Below are 17,840 nucleotides of genomic sequence, written 5' to 3'. Positions count from 1 at the left end.
AGCATAGTGAACTGAAACGTATAGTCTGCCTCTCAAACAACCTACTTAGACATAATAACGTTTTCTACTGCAATGTATACAGTTTCTGGTCTGAGATGGGTTCCATGCTGTTCAATGTCACGAAACATTGTGGATCATAAAAAATTTTACGATCTCTACTTAAGATTAGGAATATTTAGAATATTCAATCTCAGTTGGAATATTTCGAATCATTTAAGACTTTTTCTTAAGTCCCAGGAAGAAACTTGATTTCTCAAGTGGGGTAGCTCTCATCATAATTTTAAGGAAGCTGAACACTGAGCATTTCACACCAATATGAGTGAGTTCTAGTTTCCAAAAATCTATAAAGTATTCATGTACGCGTCCTTAGCAGTCATGTTACGTACAAGAGTCACTTCCAGTTAAGTGTATTTAGTATTCTAAATGCGATTCTGTTTTTTGAAAATGCAGGTAGTATGGATTTTGTCTACACAATAACAAAACTGAAAAAAATTTTCTGTAAAGAGATAGGTTAAGAATAAAAATCTCAAATATATTTATAGAGACAAAGTAAGAAAAAATGCAAAACAGCACTATAGGGTGTTTGATGGATTATCTCATTTCTTAAGTTTAGAATAAATATGTTTTATAACCAGAATGTGCTCTTATTGTCATTTTAAAGAAACACTCATGATTATTTGACAGTCTTTGAATATCAAAAAATGCCCTGGAAAGGAAAATTTACCAAATAGGCATAAAAAAAATGAGCACTCTTCCAACATTATTTAAAGGGTTCTTTTTTACTAATTGTTCACTCTTCTGGAGTAATGGGAGACAAGATATAGATATTTTTTTATCTTATTTCGAAAATAATGGTTACCTATTGTGATATGTCAAAAATTACGCCCTCCCCCCCCAAAAAAAAAATCCTAAAATTATTCCCTTATTTCAACTATTATTTCATCTGTTTGAAGGTAAGAAAAGTTAGATATGTGGTCATTCACTTTTTTATAGTGTGACAAATATAAGCACATGTATGTAAAATTTATATGAGATTATACGTATATAATCGTATATAAATTTATATATTTTATGTGTAATTATATATTAATTTGTAAACTTAAAATAGAATCATGTCATGTATTACTTTGTAATTTGTTTTGAAAAATTATCCCTTAAAAAAACATCGTTTCCTTTTCTACAGTTACCTACGGTAATTTTCTATCGGTAGTTTTATTTACAAATTAACAAGACTTTGTTTTTAGATCTTTTATGATAACTATTGAAAAGTAGAAATTTTAATGAAATAATCTGCAGGGTTCTTCGGAGGCAGTTTGATTTCAAAAGGACTCTAAATTGTCCACGCTGGATTAATGATATTTTTGTAACTGTGTTTTACAGAGGTAAATAAAAGTTGCTGTACCATTTTCAATGTGTTAGTGCTGCCTGACTCCACAATTGTCTATTTTGCTTTGGCAAAAACCAGACAGAGAAGATCGTATAACCGTGAAGAATGCCTAGGAGTCTGGGGAAACCAGTGTGTACAGAATTTGATCGGAATCGGAAGAAAGCGCGACGGGTCGCCTGGGTTATGTACGTCACTTCCACCCTGGGCGGCCTGAACGCGTTTCTCAGGGTGCCGGCTTTGTGGCCCGCACGTGTGGCAGAAATGACTCGACAGTAACGGTCCTTATTCAAGTGACGGCTGAAGCTTCCGTTTTTCCTTCAAAAGTGGTCATGCCTTTGTGTATGTTGACAAACAAAACCCTCCTCCCTTCCCCATTCTCCCAAAGAGTTTCGAAGTATTACGCTGTGGGAGATCGAGACATGCATTTGCTTTTTTTTTTTTTTTTTTTTTTCCCCTCATAACTAGTGAGAAGAAGACAAGCCTCTCATGCAGAGATGTGGTAGAAAATGAAACTCCTTGGCCCAAGGACAAAATGGAAGGGGAGAGAAGGAAATGACGTGATCTAAAACTGAACCTAAAGACAGAATCTACTTGAATTCAGGTAAATAATCAGATTGACCTATTACACATCGGATGCGGAAAACGTTTGCCCAAATTTTCCTGCTCCGTGTGAGGTCTGTACGTAGCGCCTTGCGGTAAAGAAACCTTCATCGATGCCTGTCTCTCTCTCCACGTGGCATGCTTAGAATTCTAGAAACCAATTTGTTCCTTTGCCTCCTTCTCTTCCCCGTTCCTACATGACTATTCTTAGCCCAGGAAGAAGTCCGAGCCAGTTACTGTGCACAAATCATCTCCTGGCTGAAGTTTTTGGTGGCAGCCAAGAGAGGAGAAGGGGAGGAAAAAAAAAAATTAGAAAAATTTCAATTTCTGGACCATTATTATTTTCATTAATCATAAGAGGCGCTGTCACCCCGTCTTTACTCTTTCGAAGGAGATCTATTATACGGTCCATTTAGTCCGAGCCATATTACCTCATATGTTTTCCTGGCTGACCAAATAAGACTTAAGAGATAAAACAATTTACTGTTCATTATGATCCGTGTCACTGGAATCAATCTATTAACCTACATTAACTGGATATGTGACGATATCTCACAGACCGGCTCTCTCGGTTTAAAGGAAAGGCAGGAAGACGGGGAGGGGGCGGAGAGAGGAAGGGACAGGAGGAGGAAGGAAACCAGGGCCCGTAAAGTGCAGCAGACGGATAATTTGCCCGGCGAACACGACTTCATTTTCCAGCGCCCACCGCCGCGCCCTCCGCATCTTCGCGCAGCCCCTGACCTGTAAAGAAGTCTAACAAATTGGCTTCTATCGTGGAGCCAAAAGGTGCCATCAAAGACGAGACGGTTCGCTGGTCCTAAAGTATGATGGGAAATCTCGGGCTGGAAGAAGGGGCTGGCGCTTTATGAAGTTAACCCATTAAAGGTAAGAGCGAGCGGGGAAGCCGCGGCCCACGGGAGAGCATCCCTCGGCCTTCTTGGTCAAAGGCAGAGAAGGCGGCGCCAGGGGAAGCCGGAGATGCTCGAAGTTAAACTAGAAACCGGCTTCTTCCTATTTTGAAGCTATAACCATTCCCCTTGCTGGGTCTCTGGACAGCACCTCTGTTTCGTTCTCTCTTTCCAGAGGTGAAGGATCAGAACCGGCTTGGGAGAAGGAAAGGAATCTGTGGCTGGTCTTGGCGCTCCTCTGCACCAAAGAGTGACCGAGGGATGGATGGTAGAGGAATCGAGGTGGTGAGTCGCTGGGGTGTGGCTCCGGAGTCCCATTCAACCTCCGCTTGCAACTGCTCGTTAAGAGCTCATCCGCGCGCTGGTTTGCATGGTACAAATTTCCTTCCGAAAGTCCAGAGCTCAGTCTATGGGAACCCAGCCCACAGTCGGACCTAGACTTCAAAGTCATGTGGCGCCACTTCTCCCGTATTCTAGCGGTCAAAAGCAAGGCCCAGGGCCCCTTGGATAAAAAAGGGAGAGGAAAACTCCAGGCGTGAATAACAGAGGGTGTGGTTCACAGTGGGGGGCATCTCTGGGGACGGCCCCTCTGGTCAAGCAGCTGTCGAGCGGAGCTCTGAGGGGCGAGAAGAAGCAAGCAAGCCGCGTGGCCAGCGGGGTGAACGGCAAGTACCGTCCTGAGGCAGGGCTATCCCCGCCACGTTGAGAAAAACAGGGGGCCGGTGTGGCTGGAGTAAAGTAACATCAGCGGAGAGGATTGGGAATGAAGTCGGAGAGAGAGAGGGAGTGAGGGGACATGTAACGGATAAGCTCGAAGGTCATTGCAAGGACGCCGGATTTCAGTTCGAGCTGTACAAGCAGCCAAGCGATGACTTTAAGCAGAAGAATGATGTGATCAGTGTGTGCGCTCCTGTTTACTTCTCATTGTGAAAGGGGAAAAAAATAAAATAAAAAAACGGAGGGGGAAATGTTGGCGAGTGAACGAGGAAAGAGAAAACACCAGGCTCGCCAAGACCAAACCTTAGTTTCTGGAAGCTGGGAAAGCTACGCCCTGGGGTCCTTTGAGCAGTTTCTGTCTTCTGGGTGGAGGCTGGGATGTGCCTTCCAGACAGACCCTCTGTTTACAATGGGAGGGTCCGCTTTGCTGAGACCTCTCGACTGACCTTTTCGCTCCCCAGGGGCACGTCAGCACTTCAAAGCTGGGGAGCAGTGGAAACCCAAGGGTTCGGGTAAAGCCGTGTCCCGGAAGAAACCCAAGCAGACTGCCACTTCTAGGGTTTGCTGCTTCCCAGACCCTCTGGGTTTTCGTAAAGTGCTCAGGAGAGTCTGATCCAGTCTCGAAAGATGATGTGGGAAATTAGGAAAAGCAGTGAGCTTGCCTTCTGGGAGCTCGGGGAGGAGGCCAGGTGTGCCCAAGGGACTCTGGTCTCAAAAGGGCCGTCCGCAGAGGGCACGCTCCAGGAGAGAAAGGGTCGCCACAGTCACTGTGTGCCTCCTTGGTCCTAGCAGGTCTCAGGGAGCACTGTCCACATACAGAAGCTGGGAGAGTGGTGGCCAGAGGAGGAGCACAGGATGGCCTTGTCACAGGGCGTGGTGAGGCCATCCGTCGTACGGGAGCCAACAGAAGGATCCAGGGGCAAGAGGAGGAGACTTAACGTCCAAAGGTTATGCAGACGGGCTCATGCGGTTACATGTCAGGCCCTGAAGGGAGGATGCTCGTGCGTTGTAGTCATTGGCTGCTGATTCAAGAAAGGTTCGGTCTTGCGTGCGGAGCTGTGAAAACACCCGGCCCACGGAACCCCTGGCGGGCGATCCCACTGCTTTAGACGCCGGCATCACGTAGCATGTTCTCGCCCCGGAGCGGGGCGGCGTGCGCTGGAGGAGGCAAGCTCACCGGCCTCGCTCCGCTGGGTGCTGACGTGTGCTTCGCGGCCCGTCGAGGCGAGCCTGGCACTGAAGTCAACCCGGCTTCTCAAATAAAGGCTTGTACTGAAGGAGAAGACAACCTTCCTCTCGCCCCTCTCCTCTGCTCATAACCGTCCTTGCCTTCCCACCTCCCCGAAATCTTTCACAGACTCAGGCACGACGGTTAAGTGATACCGTGACAATCGTTAAGGAGAAACGGGGAGACCGCTTGAGGTCTCAGCTGAATAGCAAACAATAACTTATTATACGCGAATTGGTATTCGTGCCATTATTACAGTTGCTGTTGTTGTTAGTAATACTAATATGTTTTCTTCTAGTCGAAGTCTAGGTCAGTACCACCCGTCCATGGCGAAAATGTTCTCTATGTATGGCGTCCTTCATGTGGCCACCAGCTGCCTGTGGCGATCAAGTACTTAAACGGTGGCTAGTTCAAATGAGGAACGCGATTTTTTAATTTTATTTAACTTAAATGAACTTACATTAGAAAAACCATACCCTAGTCCAAGTCTAGACCCTTTTTTTTCCCTGGGATGAGAGTTGGAACATGTAGGATAGAACCTGCATCAGAACGATGTGGATGCCCTGTGAGGCCCCGATTCGAGAGTTTCTGGTTTAGTCTGACCAGGGCATGGCCCGAGGATGTGCATTTTAACAAGTCGGGCTGATGTTGCCGGTCCGGGGACCAGAGGCTGAGTAGTGAGGGCTCAGATGATCCCTGCCACCCATCCTGGATTCTGATCTGTGAATCCCGTGGCTGAGGCACGAGGCAGGGGAGCTGGATCCCGCCTGGCCCGCCAGAGTCCGGCATTGCTGGAGGAGGAGTGAGGATGCGGCCCAGAGAGTGAGGACAAGACCGGCAAATCCTGGGAAACGCACACAAAAGGGGACTCCTCAAGGCAGCTCGTCCTTGCTGTGAGACCGCCCACCATGAATCATGCAGGTGAGCGCCTTCCTCAGGGCAGGAGGCGAGCAGGTGGAATCGGACAGGCTCTATTCCTATAAGGCCCCGTGCAGAGCTCAAAGTCGATTAAACAGCCCTACTGGCTCCCAGCCGTGGGCGAAGGACGCCAGAGACCCCAACACCCTGCGGGTGAACAGGGCGGTTCCGAGCTCCCAACTGTCAACTTGTCCAGTGTTAGATCCTTTACATCAAGGAAGAAGACCAAACGTCCGAGGCGCGATTACATGATCGGATAATAACCGAGGGGCAGTGCGGCACTTACAATGTCAAATAACAAGAACATTTAATGTTCCCTTTTCTCATTGCGGGTCGAAAGTGAGTTACGATGGAGGCTTCAGAGTTAAGCAGTTAGATAACGATGTAAAAAAAAAAAAGAAAGAAAGAAAGAAAAGAAAATGAAAAGAAAAACAAACGTGCCAATCGACCACGGAGGGTCCCCAGAAAGATGTGGTAGTGTGAAAAGCCTCCTCATCAGCTCTGGCGTTGTCCTCAGGGGAGGGGATGGGCATAAGACTAACTGGGAGTTAAGAAGTCTATCAAAACGGCTCCTTCCCAAAGCTGTATCTTCCTTCCTAAGTGCCCTACAACCGTTTCACCAAACGGAGAGAAAAATCTTTATTTCCATCCGACTGCAGTCTCTTACTCTGAACGTAAATATATTTCATAATGATGGTTGCTTGGTGGTCCACGCACCATTTCTTCCTTCTACCAAAGGAAGAAGGAAGAAAAGTAAAACCATCCAAAGCACCTCTTTTTGAATTTCAGGTAGGCAACCAAGTGCGATGTGCAGGAGCTGTTAGAAATGGGAACGCAACAGTGATTCAGATAAACCAAGATGAATTTCTCCAAATGTGTTCACTATAAAAATGTGTTCACTTTTAATTCTCTCTGTCTCTCTCTATCTTTGTGTGTGTGTCTCTCTCTCTCTCTCTCTCTCTCTCACACACACACACACACACACACACACCTGACCTTGTAATAATCCGGGATTATTAGAGGGCGGGTGGGGATGTAGTGCAGGAATGCACAGTTTTAAAGATAGACCTGGACTAGGGTTTCCAGCAACCTTGTTTTCGGCTAAATTTGGAATTTCAGATGAGACGATCTCTCTCTCATCTGCCGTGAAAATGACTCTATTTGTTCTCTTTCAGGACCTCCCCAAGGGTCCTGTCCCAGAACGAAATGAATAACGATGCTTGATGTTGCCTCGTACCCTGTCCCAAGAACTTCGCGATGCGTTAGAAAAGTGATCTCGTAAATCTTTCCTTAGAAAGCCAGTCTCGCCCCTATTCTGCAGGTTAGGAGACTGAGGTACACTGAGCGAGCTTTCAATGACAGGGCTTGATAAAAGCTGATTTTACCTTTCCTAATTCAGTCCCCCGGGTGCGTGCATCTCTTCCTTATTAATGCGTCATACGTGCTAATTATCTACAGGCACAAAATACTCATTTGGAGAGTTTGAAAAAAATGCCTCCAATTTTTTTTTTTTAACGCCTTATACTAACTACAACTGCATTATCTAAACAGCAGGCCAATCATTCAGACCGCACGGAACAAACACAGATAAATGTACGAAGGCACAATGAGTGTTGCTCTGAGCTGTGGAATTTACTGGAACACAGTTTTGCCATGCATGGTTTGAAAGGCAAGAAGAACCCATTCAAGTCTGTTGGCCTCAAGATGGAGCTGAATTTCTTCCTCGCCAAGGCCCCTTCCATACTTCGATAAAACAAGTCACAGACGTGAATGTACTCACAGCCACGTAGTGACGACTGAGACCCGAGTGACTCACCAGTGGCTCTCCACACCTGCCTTTATCATCCTTTCTTCCATGTGCCCTCTGGAAGGAGGGACAAGGCTCCCCGGGAAGCCTGCACTCCTAGCAGGAACATCACGCATTTCCTGACATTAGTGCGCACCCTCCTTTGGTGCCAGACTTTTAAAAAGTAGAGAACGTAACACTTGTGGACGTCTCATGGTTAGGCTTAAAGCACGGGGACTGTCTTGAACATTAAAATAAGTGATTGACTTTTGACAGTTCATGAGTCGACCTGTTCGGGATCTAAAAGCAATGTAGTTAATGACACCCTTCATATTTCAAGGGGGTTTGTGGCGGGGGGGGGGGGCGGAGGGAGTAGATCGGAGCTTCTGGTGACTTACCTGTCTGAAGACAGGTAGCCTAGGATGCCTTAGATTGGTGACACTAACCGGGAAGAATTTGAAGGACGTTAGGAAGGATTTGAAGGATACTGGATAAATAAAGGGGAATTCAACTGGTACAGCTTTCTCAGATGAGTGAATATTTGAAGATTCATCTTATCTCCCGTATCCAATACTAAGACAGTGAGACGATCGCCTCCCAATCAGCCGATAAAATATTAGTTCTCCTTTCAAGCATCTTTTTTTTCATCTTTTGGCCAGCTGGATACTATTTAATCAATACCAACCTTACATTTATGCAGTTTGTTAGGGGTAAAAGTCTCTGTCCTGCACAAAGACAGAAGCTTGCCTGTCCCCTTCTCCCTGAGTTAGGGGGTCCCCAAACTCAAGACGAACACTTCTGGCTCAGGCGCTCACAGCTTCATAAGGAAACCCGGTCCACTTCAACCGCTGGGAAATTCTTTCTTATTCGGAGCTCAAATCTCCTTCCCTATGGTTTCTATTCATTTATCTATTTAGTCTTCTAGATCAATATAAGCTTCTTCTCTCTTTCAAGTATTTAAAAGCAGCAATGATGCCCCCCCCGCCCCCCCAATCTCTTTTCAAATGTTTCCACTGTCATCCTTTTATTACCTTTTCTTGAGTCAATTCTATGGTATGTTAAGCATTAATATAAGGAAAAAATAAAGGGCAGCCCTTTTTAATTAAATATAGAGTTAACTCATGAACGTAGGCTCACACCCTATTCCTCAGAAAGATCACAGAGGAATAGCATGGCGATTGGAGAGGACATCTAAGCTCTATAGCTTAGATGAAAGGAATGTTTCCAGCAGGGCGGGAGGTAGATAGGGCACAGGGTTAAAAGGACATGGGGCAACTGAGACTGAATTTAAACAAAACTGGAGAATGAAACAATTGGGGGGGGAGAGATAATTATGTCTTACAACAATCACCCTGGCTATGAAGCAAAATTCGCATAGTGCTTTCTAATTTAAAAGTGTTGAAAGTGGCTGAGCATGACAGCAGAAAATTACAAGGTTTACAGCACAGGCTTTGGCTAAAGTGACGGCAATCGAGTTATGGCAGTTTTTTTTTTTCTGCTTATAGCAATAATTATAAAGTTACCTATAAATATGCACTGTTTAATGCTAGGTGAGGGTTTACTTTGCTGGCAAGCACATTTCAGATGGGTTTTGTGTATTTTATTTTTACTGGTTTTAATTTTGGTGCGTTGTAACCCAACGCTCATAGGTTCAATCACTTTTTAGTGCCGTATAATGGTTTCTCTCCTCCTTCTTCCCCTCCTTGCTCCCTCCTTCCCTTCCTTCCTTTCTTCCTTTGTTTCCTCCTTTCCATCTTTGAATCCAAGAGGAACATGAGGAAGACTTAGAGATGGAGTTTCTTAGAAGAATTTTTTTTTTCCAGTTTTACCTACTTTGTTATAGGGATTTTATTTCAAAGTCTCAAGTTTCCAGTTCAACTATTGCTTCATTTCCAATCAAAAGCTTACTGAGCTGCATAACCATCTTTATAGTTCACCCCGTAGCATAGTTTTCTTAACTGTTGTCTGTAACATTGACCCGTTTAATTACTGGGTACCTCTCATGTCTCTTCGTGTTATTCTGCTTTTCTGTAAGAGAATTCATCACCAATATTTTGGTGATTCATTAATCGCCACTTCCCTCATCTCACTGCAAAAGTAAAACATACCTTTATCTAACCAGCTTTAGGATTTGGGGACCAATGACCATTTTCTGTGTAGGCACAGTCAACACATTGGCTCATCATACAAAACAAACATTAACCAACAGTTCCTGGGTAGGTGGGCTACGTAGGCAACTTAATTAATATAAAGATTTAACCCAGCGTTTCTTAACCTCAGCACTCTTAACATTTCGATCCAGATGATTTTTTTGTCGGGCGCTGTCCTACTCACTGTAAGCTAATAGTAGCAAGCCTGGTCTCTGCCCCCTAGAGCCCAGCACAAACTTCCCTCAGTCATGACACCCAAACGTGTCCAGACACTGTTGGCTATCCTGGGGGCAGGGGGGCCAAAAATCGCCCTCAGTAAAGAACCGCTGATTTAACCCAATCAATAAAGGTCTTCAACTGTAGGGAAAAGAAATAACACACTCGTCTTAATAGGATTAGCTTGTCTGCTACATATGTGCATTTATTGGCAATAGGAATTTATAACCGTCTGAATCAATTAGAAACGTTGTGCTCAGCTGCTAGCAACGGAGACAGGAAATAGCACGAGTTAAAATAAGGTATAAGTTTATTTATTTTTTTAAATTAGGCTAAAGAAGCCCAGAAGAAGGCCCTTCACTGCTGGTCAGGGGCTTCTGTGAGACTCTCAGTTTCTGGGCTCCATGTCTGTCTTTTGGCTTTATTATCCCTAAAACTTGCATTTCATAATACAACTCTCAGATACTGGAAGCTGGAAGAAAAGCCAGAATGTGTATTTTTCAGCTGACCTATTGTCTAGTATTTAGATAGTGAGAACAAAAACAAAAACAAAAACAAAAAAAGGAGAATGTATATTGTGTTTGCAACTCCTGTAATCTCTTATTCATTTATACTTCTTTACAGTTAGGTAAATACATCTTAGATATTTACTGTGTTAGACACTGCTAGGCACCAGAGAGAACTTTGCTATCTGGGAGCATATAATCTCCAGGGATAGGAAGATATTAAGTAATTAATCAATAAATTACAACATAAATGCTACAAAAACATGAAGGATGCTCTGAGTGAGTCTTTTAGAGGCAAATGAGTTTTCTGTTTCTTTAGTACCTGTTTGTGGTTTGGCATATAGCATGTGCTCAATAAATCACGGGGACATAGGTACCATGTGATCTGAGACTCTGTAGACTAATAGCAAACATCAATGTAAATTGTCCTCATGAATTTCTAAAATTAAAATAATAGCATAGCTATACCAAAGTCAGTCCATTTCTATTATATTGTAGTTTCATTGATTGGTACTCAAAGCTCAATTTGCAAAACGTACTATCTCAAGTAAAGTCCTGTGGAGAGTCCATCCCCATATTAAGTGAATTCACCTCCATCGATGTTTGTACTAGAGAGGTCAACTGCTCAAATATTTTATTTATTAAATTATTTCTACAGTAAATTATGTGAGTTTTGCTCAACAACTTTGCAACTTGGGTGGCTCAAAAAACAAAACTGAACTCGATTGTCCCTCCGGAATATTATTTTTATATAATCTTTCTTTTTTTTTTTTTTTTTTTTTTTTTTGCATTTTTACCCTGCTTCCTATGTAAATAAGCTCTCTGTGGTGGGTGTATAATTTATAGTTGTTTTAGAGAAATCTAGAAATCAATGCAGTTTGTGGGATAAATAAATTCATTTCGACCATATTAACCTTCAGTATTACTCTCATTTGTGCATCGCTGAAGCTTCCCACACGCGTGCACGAACTCGTCCAGAGACACGTAAACAAGAGACTGTCAAAAATCTCCCCGTTACCATTCAGCTCCAGCCAGCCAGTTCAGAAAACAATAACAAATGAAATATGTCTGTCCTAGAAGACACCTTCTTTTTATTGCCTTAAAGATATTTCTCTGTGGCTTTATTTTGCTACAGGAGAGCAATGGGCAAACTCAGAAATTTTCTATTTCTTTTGGGAACCTATAGGAACCAGCTCTCTTATAGAATTATGTACGGACATCCTGACTCTGTGACGATGTTTTTCTACACTACTCAAAAGTCATCGTAAAAAAAGTCTCAAAGACTGTAAGTTTCCTAACATCACATGCTTGAATCTCTAGATGTTAAATTGGCAACAAAACTCATCTTCCCCGCCCCCCCCAAAAAAGTCAATCTTACATTGTATATACACAATGTAAATTAAAGAACCAAAATATCTGCTACTGCTTAGAGTTAGAAATTAATTTGCCTTATGGACATTATAATTTACTCACATTTGACCATTCCTGAGAATCGACAACCAGAAAATACTTAGAAAATTCTATGCGCAGTGCATCAGAAATGCACACTTTAGTACTTAAGCAAATGTTCGACTGGAAGCAGTTATTATTAATGAAAAGAGAAATGATTGGGTAAGGTTTGGTAGGAAAGTTATGTGTACCCCTGAAAGGATTAAGCATCGGTATAAATACTCACACTTCCTGAATCTAATTCATTTCCGCCTGCACTAAGATGGAGGGAAAACTTGCCGGCATGTTTCATCGGCATGTTATGTGCATCGTCTGAATGGTCTCCTGGGATTACTGTCGTCTGTACTATTCGTGCCAAGCGGGGAAAGGGCAATCGGCCAGCACCAAGCAGGCCGTGGCTGTCCTTATAGTAACTCTCTCTGCATTTCTCGGGGCTCGCCTTTTAGGATGGAGACCCATGGGGGTCAAACTTGAGGTCCGGGGTGGAGGTGAGGAGAGAAGGTCGATGAAGGGGAGCAGGATAAGAGTGGATCGTGTTAGCTGGAACGATCAATTTCGAAGGAACACGTGACTGGGAGTTTGAGCGAATTTGCCTAGGAAGAGAGTCAAGATTTATGAGCTGATTTTCAAACAGCATTGTCCTTCAGGACACCCCTCGGGACACCACAGTACATGTAGTTGTCATGTCTCCATAGGCTCTTTTGGGTCGTGACGGCGTCTCAGACTTTCCTTGCTTTCCATGACTTTGAAAGTTCTGGGGAGTACTGTACTAGTCGAGCATTTCGCAGAACTTTCCTCAGCTGGGATTTGTCTGCTGATTTTTTTCTCATGATAAGACTGAGCTACGTATTTTGGGGAGGAAAGACACAGGTAAAGGGCCATTCTCGTTGCATCACCTCAAGGGTGCATACTACCAGTGTGCCTCATCCCTGTCAACCTTCATCAGCGGCCGAGGGTGGACCAGTCTCCTCCACTGTAAAGGTACTCACGCCCCGCCCTCTCCGTTTGTGCCTATGGGACGAGGACACTATGTATGGCCCACGTTTAGAATTAGGAGTTATTCTCTCCCTCTCGAGGGCAAAGTATCTAGATAAATGATTTGAATTCTTTTGCATGGGAGCCTTTATCCGCCCCTCACCCCCCGCATTTATTTATTTATTCCATAATTTATTTGTATCAGTATGGGCTCACAGATATTCATTTAGACTTTGAGTTACAGTCCGATGTTACTATTTCTAATTTCTTGGTCACGTTGTTCCAGCTTTGGCTACTGGGTGTTCTTTCAACTGATCCTTGTGTCCCTCTGACGTATGGGGTTGCTTTTTGCACGCTTTCTTTCTCGCTATGCAGGTTCATCTTATATCTGTCCTAGTCTTCGAATCAGCCATTTCTCCAAGGAATCTGGTTCCTCTTATCGGAGAATGGTATTAAACACCAAGGTCTGAGTGCTAGCTTTTATAGTTTTTGAAATATTGTCTTGTATATTACTACAGAATAAATGCTTGATGTAGTTTACCGCAGAGATTCTTAAAAGAAGTTAATCATTATTAATGCCGTTTGCATCGTATCCTCACGTTTGTATCAAGTGACTTATATTACGTAAAACTGTAATGAATGTTCCAGAGAAGAGATTCTATTTTACCTATTGCTTCTGTCTTATTGCTAAAAACATATTTACTTTCATAGAAATGATGAGGGGAGTTAGGTCAGGGAGTGAAGAAAACTCTATGCTATGAAAGTAGCATAATGAAAACAGGCTCGGGGTTTAGCAGCTCTTCGGAAGACGAGTGTTCCAGCGTGTCCCACTGATTGCTTCTGAAATGGGAAAATAACTGCGTTTTGAGAGGCACACACAAGTGGCACTATGTATTTCGCTGAAGAATATACACATATTCATACATGCATATATTAAATAATATATTCAGCAAATACTGATGCGCCTCCTGTAGATAATTCTCAGATGGTGTATGTGCTTGCGCGCACACACACACGCACACACACAGCTTGAAGAAGCAACCAGTCCATGATCTTTTTCTTACTGTTCGTTTTGTCGCGATTTTTATGCATGTTCCTCATTTACGTTGCTTAGGGGCGGGGGAAGCTGTACATAAAAACAGATTATCTTTTAGAGCACTCCAGGGTTAGCTTCATTTTCTCCTCTTCTTTTTATGAAGAAAATGATAGGAAACATAAACTGGAGCCCTTCGAGAAGAAAATGCATGAAACGGAACAAGTCGGCTTTCAAAAAAAATACTCAAGACACTACAGGCAGACCTCCAGCTTAGCAGGAGGGCTGCGGCTAAAATATGCACTGCGTACACGGGCCCGGTATATCTTCGGCACTTAAAGAAAGATAAAAGTGGTCTCGAAAGTGAATGAAGTTGACTCTCAAAAAGTGGGTTTTAGATGTTGAATATTTAATTCGCTGATAAAAGGGACCGATTTCCTGCACGCGGCTGCCATAAATAAAAAAAAGCACATCTTAAAAGAGAAGCAATGAGCAGAAACTGACCTTTCTGTGAGCAAGCAGATGAGAGAAGGTATTTGGCTAATCCCAGCTGTCTCTGATTGGCCAGACAGCACCGTGTTGAAAATGTCTCCATCTGGGCTAATCTGCTCTCAGTTGGATGAGCTAAGGCCTTCAGAGTTAACCTGACATTTAACAATAATTACCCTTTCGAATGACCCCGGCCCAATTGCCTGCTCTCTCAGAAATCTCTTTTTTTGTGCGTGCTCCCAAACCCCTTGACTTTTGTGTTAGAGATAGGGGAAAAAAAAAAAAAAAAAAGATGAGACGATATCGCCTGTGTGTGTAAACACTCGAAAGTGTATGGTTGTGTGTTTTTATATGTCTATACATTATATATATATATATATATATATATATATATATATATATATATATATATAGTACTTATATAATACCACGCGTGATACCTGGGGATCCCCACCTGGTAATAGCAGCTGAGTTAGTTAATGGTTCCATTTCACTGGCCTGGAGTGTGCGGTTTATCAATGCCTCGTAGGACGAAAAGGAAAAAACGCCGAGGAATGACATCCCCGACAAAGTGGAACAGAGTTTGTTCACCGGCTCTTTTACGGAAGTCAAAGTTGCGGTGTGGCCTCGCTTGAGCACTTGAACGTTGCTTATCAGGCACCAGGAGAAATGGTGCGTGGCAAGAGGTTCAGATAAAAAAAAAAACAAGGTCGGAGGTCACGGAGGCTAACTGTAAACGAAATGTGGCCCTTTTTTTTTTTTTTTTTTACCTGAGGCTGGCTTCATCTTTTTCTTAGAAAGGTCATCGCAATAAAACAAAAACACATTCTTGGAAAGAAAATTCCTCCTGAGGTTTTATTTGCTTAAAAAAAAACCAAATAAATAAAATAAAATGAAAAGCCTTTCCCAGTTTGGATCTGCGTTTTCCCAGAGCTCCTCCACAGAGCCTATGGTAAGACGAGGCAGTTTCTAACACTAATATTTAGTAAGGAGTTTCCTTCCATAAGCTGATGGTTTTAATCAGATAGCCACCCAGAAGTTCAAGTACTTGTCCTAACTTTGTCCAAACTCTCTGGCCTTGGTTAGCTTGACAAAAATGATCTGGAACTCCCCCCCAACACGATTTCTTTTAAAATTTGTGGTATTTGCTCTTTTGGGTCCACTTTAAGTACCAAGAAAATATATATATATATATATATATATATATATATATGTATTTTTTCCCCAAGCATTTCTCCTTATCTTCTCTAGAATGAACACAGAAAAAGGAAATATGGACAGACGCAGGCATAAGACGCCTAAGGCACTGCTACCCTGGGGTTTCCAGTTCTGAGCTGACCCTTCAGGCCCGAGCGAGGAGGTCGGGGACAGCAGACATGGCCCAGTCGCGTGCACGCCGCTGGGATCCACAGAGCCACCCTCTCGCGTCATAGGGCCTCGTTTAACGGTTCCATTTTACCGTCCAAGCTCGCCTGTTTATTATTTGGGGAATTCTTTCCCTGAAATAATCCTCAGACACTTCTCACGCTTTGCCAACCTACTTTCCAGAGTTTGCATTGACTTGCTGGATTTTTCCATTCACAGCCCAAATCCTGCTTGTGGTCCTTACCAGCCAACCTCATGGGGCTGTTATTATGGCTTAAGCGTCATTAAAAGCAACACAAACTGGACCAACAGAGGATTCTGACGTGCAGCAGAATATGCCGCCCCCAAATACGCAGCTTTGGCATTTATTATTATCGGGCACTTGAAAAACAGCAAATTCAGAGAGGCCTTCTCTGAACTCCCCTTCTCTGCCCGAAGATAAATCTTCCAAAAGGAACTTAATTGTCACAAATCCCCTCCCTGCAGGTTTCATTCATTAGGGAGAACTGACTATAATCACAGGAGAGACCCAAAGTCCACACCACAACCAAACTTTGTCACCAATTATTATACCTCCCATCGATTAGAATATTCTAAGGACCCATTCATCTTCAGAAGAATTCTTCACTCTTCCCTAACAGGCCCATATCCTGCTCTCCTTTCCCTACAAGATGGGATTTAATCCCAAAGCCACTTCTTTGATTTTCTCATTTTTCCTGGGGATCGCTCACGTATCCAAGTATTATTACAGGGTTCTCAGCTAAGGGTAGAGGGAAGATTATCACAGCCCTGCATCTCACAATAATAACAATAATTAATAATAGTTAATAATTAACAATAATTAGGCTCTGGAGCATTAGAGTCAGGAAGATTGACAGACTCTCCTCCTACCTCTCTCCCCTTGTCTCTCTTCACTAATAATAATAATAATGATAGTAATAATAATAATAATAAGCAGCACTACTTTACTTCTGTTCCAGGGTTGGCCTTCCAAAAACATTGCAAGCCCTCAGTATGGTGGATATTATCTTTTTGGAACTATTAACCAATCACCATTCTTGTGACAAGAACGTTTTCTCATAAAGTGGTGCCTAAAATTGCCTCTTTGGCATGCTCAGAACCTTCATTATTTCAAAATCTAACTTGAAAATAAATCGTTTTAGTTGAGTATGAGATGTTGGCAGACTTCACTTGCTGTAGTCTAACAGTGGAATGATTTCTAAAATGAAAAAGGTATTTGTTACGTTTGCCTTGCCGTACAAGCCCTCCAATTCCCCACTTTCTTAATAACAAAAATGTACATAGGGTTATTATATGTACAAAGTCTTTTTTCATTTGACGAACATTTAAAATATTTTGTTTCTTATAAAATTAATATGCCCACTGGAGAAAGTTTAGAAAAAACTGAAAAGTAGAAGGAAGGGTACAAGTTATTTAGCCGTTACCATTCCTTCTCCTAGTCCTAAACTTGGTAAGGAGTAACAATGGGTAAATCATATTAACCTTCACTGGGAATTAACTAAAAGCCAGACCAGGTTTTCTATATAGATCATTTCATTTAATTCCTCAAACAATCCTAGTTAGTAGGCTGCTGCTTCTTTTTTTTTTTTTTAATAAACAACAGAAACTTATTCATATTTTCCATTTTTAAACTTAACGAGAAAAAGACACATCGAGAGAAGTTACGGGATTTGAGGCCGTTTCTCCACCTCAGCACCATGGACATTCTACGGCACATGATTCTTCGCTGTGGGCGATGCCCTGTGCACTGCGTCTAGCAGCCTGTTGAGCTCACGAGACGCCGGCAGCACTTCCTCCCCAGCTGTGACAATCGACGATATCGTTAGGCCTTGCCCAATGCCCCGAGTCGCAAAATCATCGCCAGCCGAGAACCACGAATTCAAGATCGTACTCCCCGTCAGTGACGTGGGCAGGAGTGACAGCCAGTTTCTCTCTTTTCATTCATAGTTGTGACCTTATCCCAAATAAGCGGTACTTTGATTTGTCTCCTCTAATAGGTGTAGTAAATGGCTTAACCATTTCTTTTTTATTCGGGATTCCTCCCCCCCCTTTTTTTTTTTTGGATAATATAAATGGTGCCTTCATGGTTATG

At 42.9% G+C, this 17,840-nt stretch overlaps 1 protein-coding gene and 1 long non-coding RNA gene across 6 annotated transcripts in view; one reads left to right on the top strand and one right to left on the bottom strand.

Moving 5' to 3' along the window:
- The window catches only part of LOC107509365, a 951,183-nt gene that overhangs the window by 402,292 nt on the left and 531,051 nt on the right, over positions 1-17,840 (bottom strand). The gene's annotated exons all lie outside the window — the stretch shown is intronic.
- On the top strand, positions 1,128-7,886 carry LOC107509369. The gene is made up of 6 exons (XR_004954348.1): positions 1,128-1,726; positions 1,853-1,988; positions 2,687-2,872; positions 3,071-3,180; positions 4,405-5,761; positions 7,310-7,886. It is a non-coding gene; the product is annotated as an uncharacterized LOC107509369 (long non-coding RNA).

This window comes from Rousettus aegyptiacus, unplaced genomic scaffold (assembly GCF_014176215.1).
Source record: "Rousettus aegyptiacus isolate mRouAeg1 unplaced genomic scaffold, mRouAeg1.p scaffold_m13_p_14, whole genome shotgun sequence".
In the NCBI taxonomy this organism is placed as follows: Eukaryota; Metazoa; Chordata; class Mammalia; order Chiroptera; family Pteropodidae; genus Rousettus; species Rousettus aegyptiacus.
The sequence above is the reverse complement of the archived record's forward strand: the minus strand, read 5'-3'. Positions and strand labels throughout refer to the sequence as shown.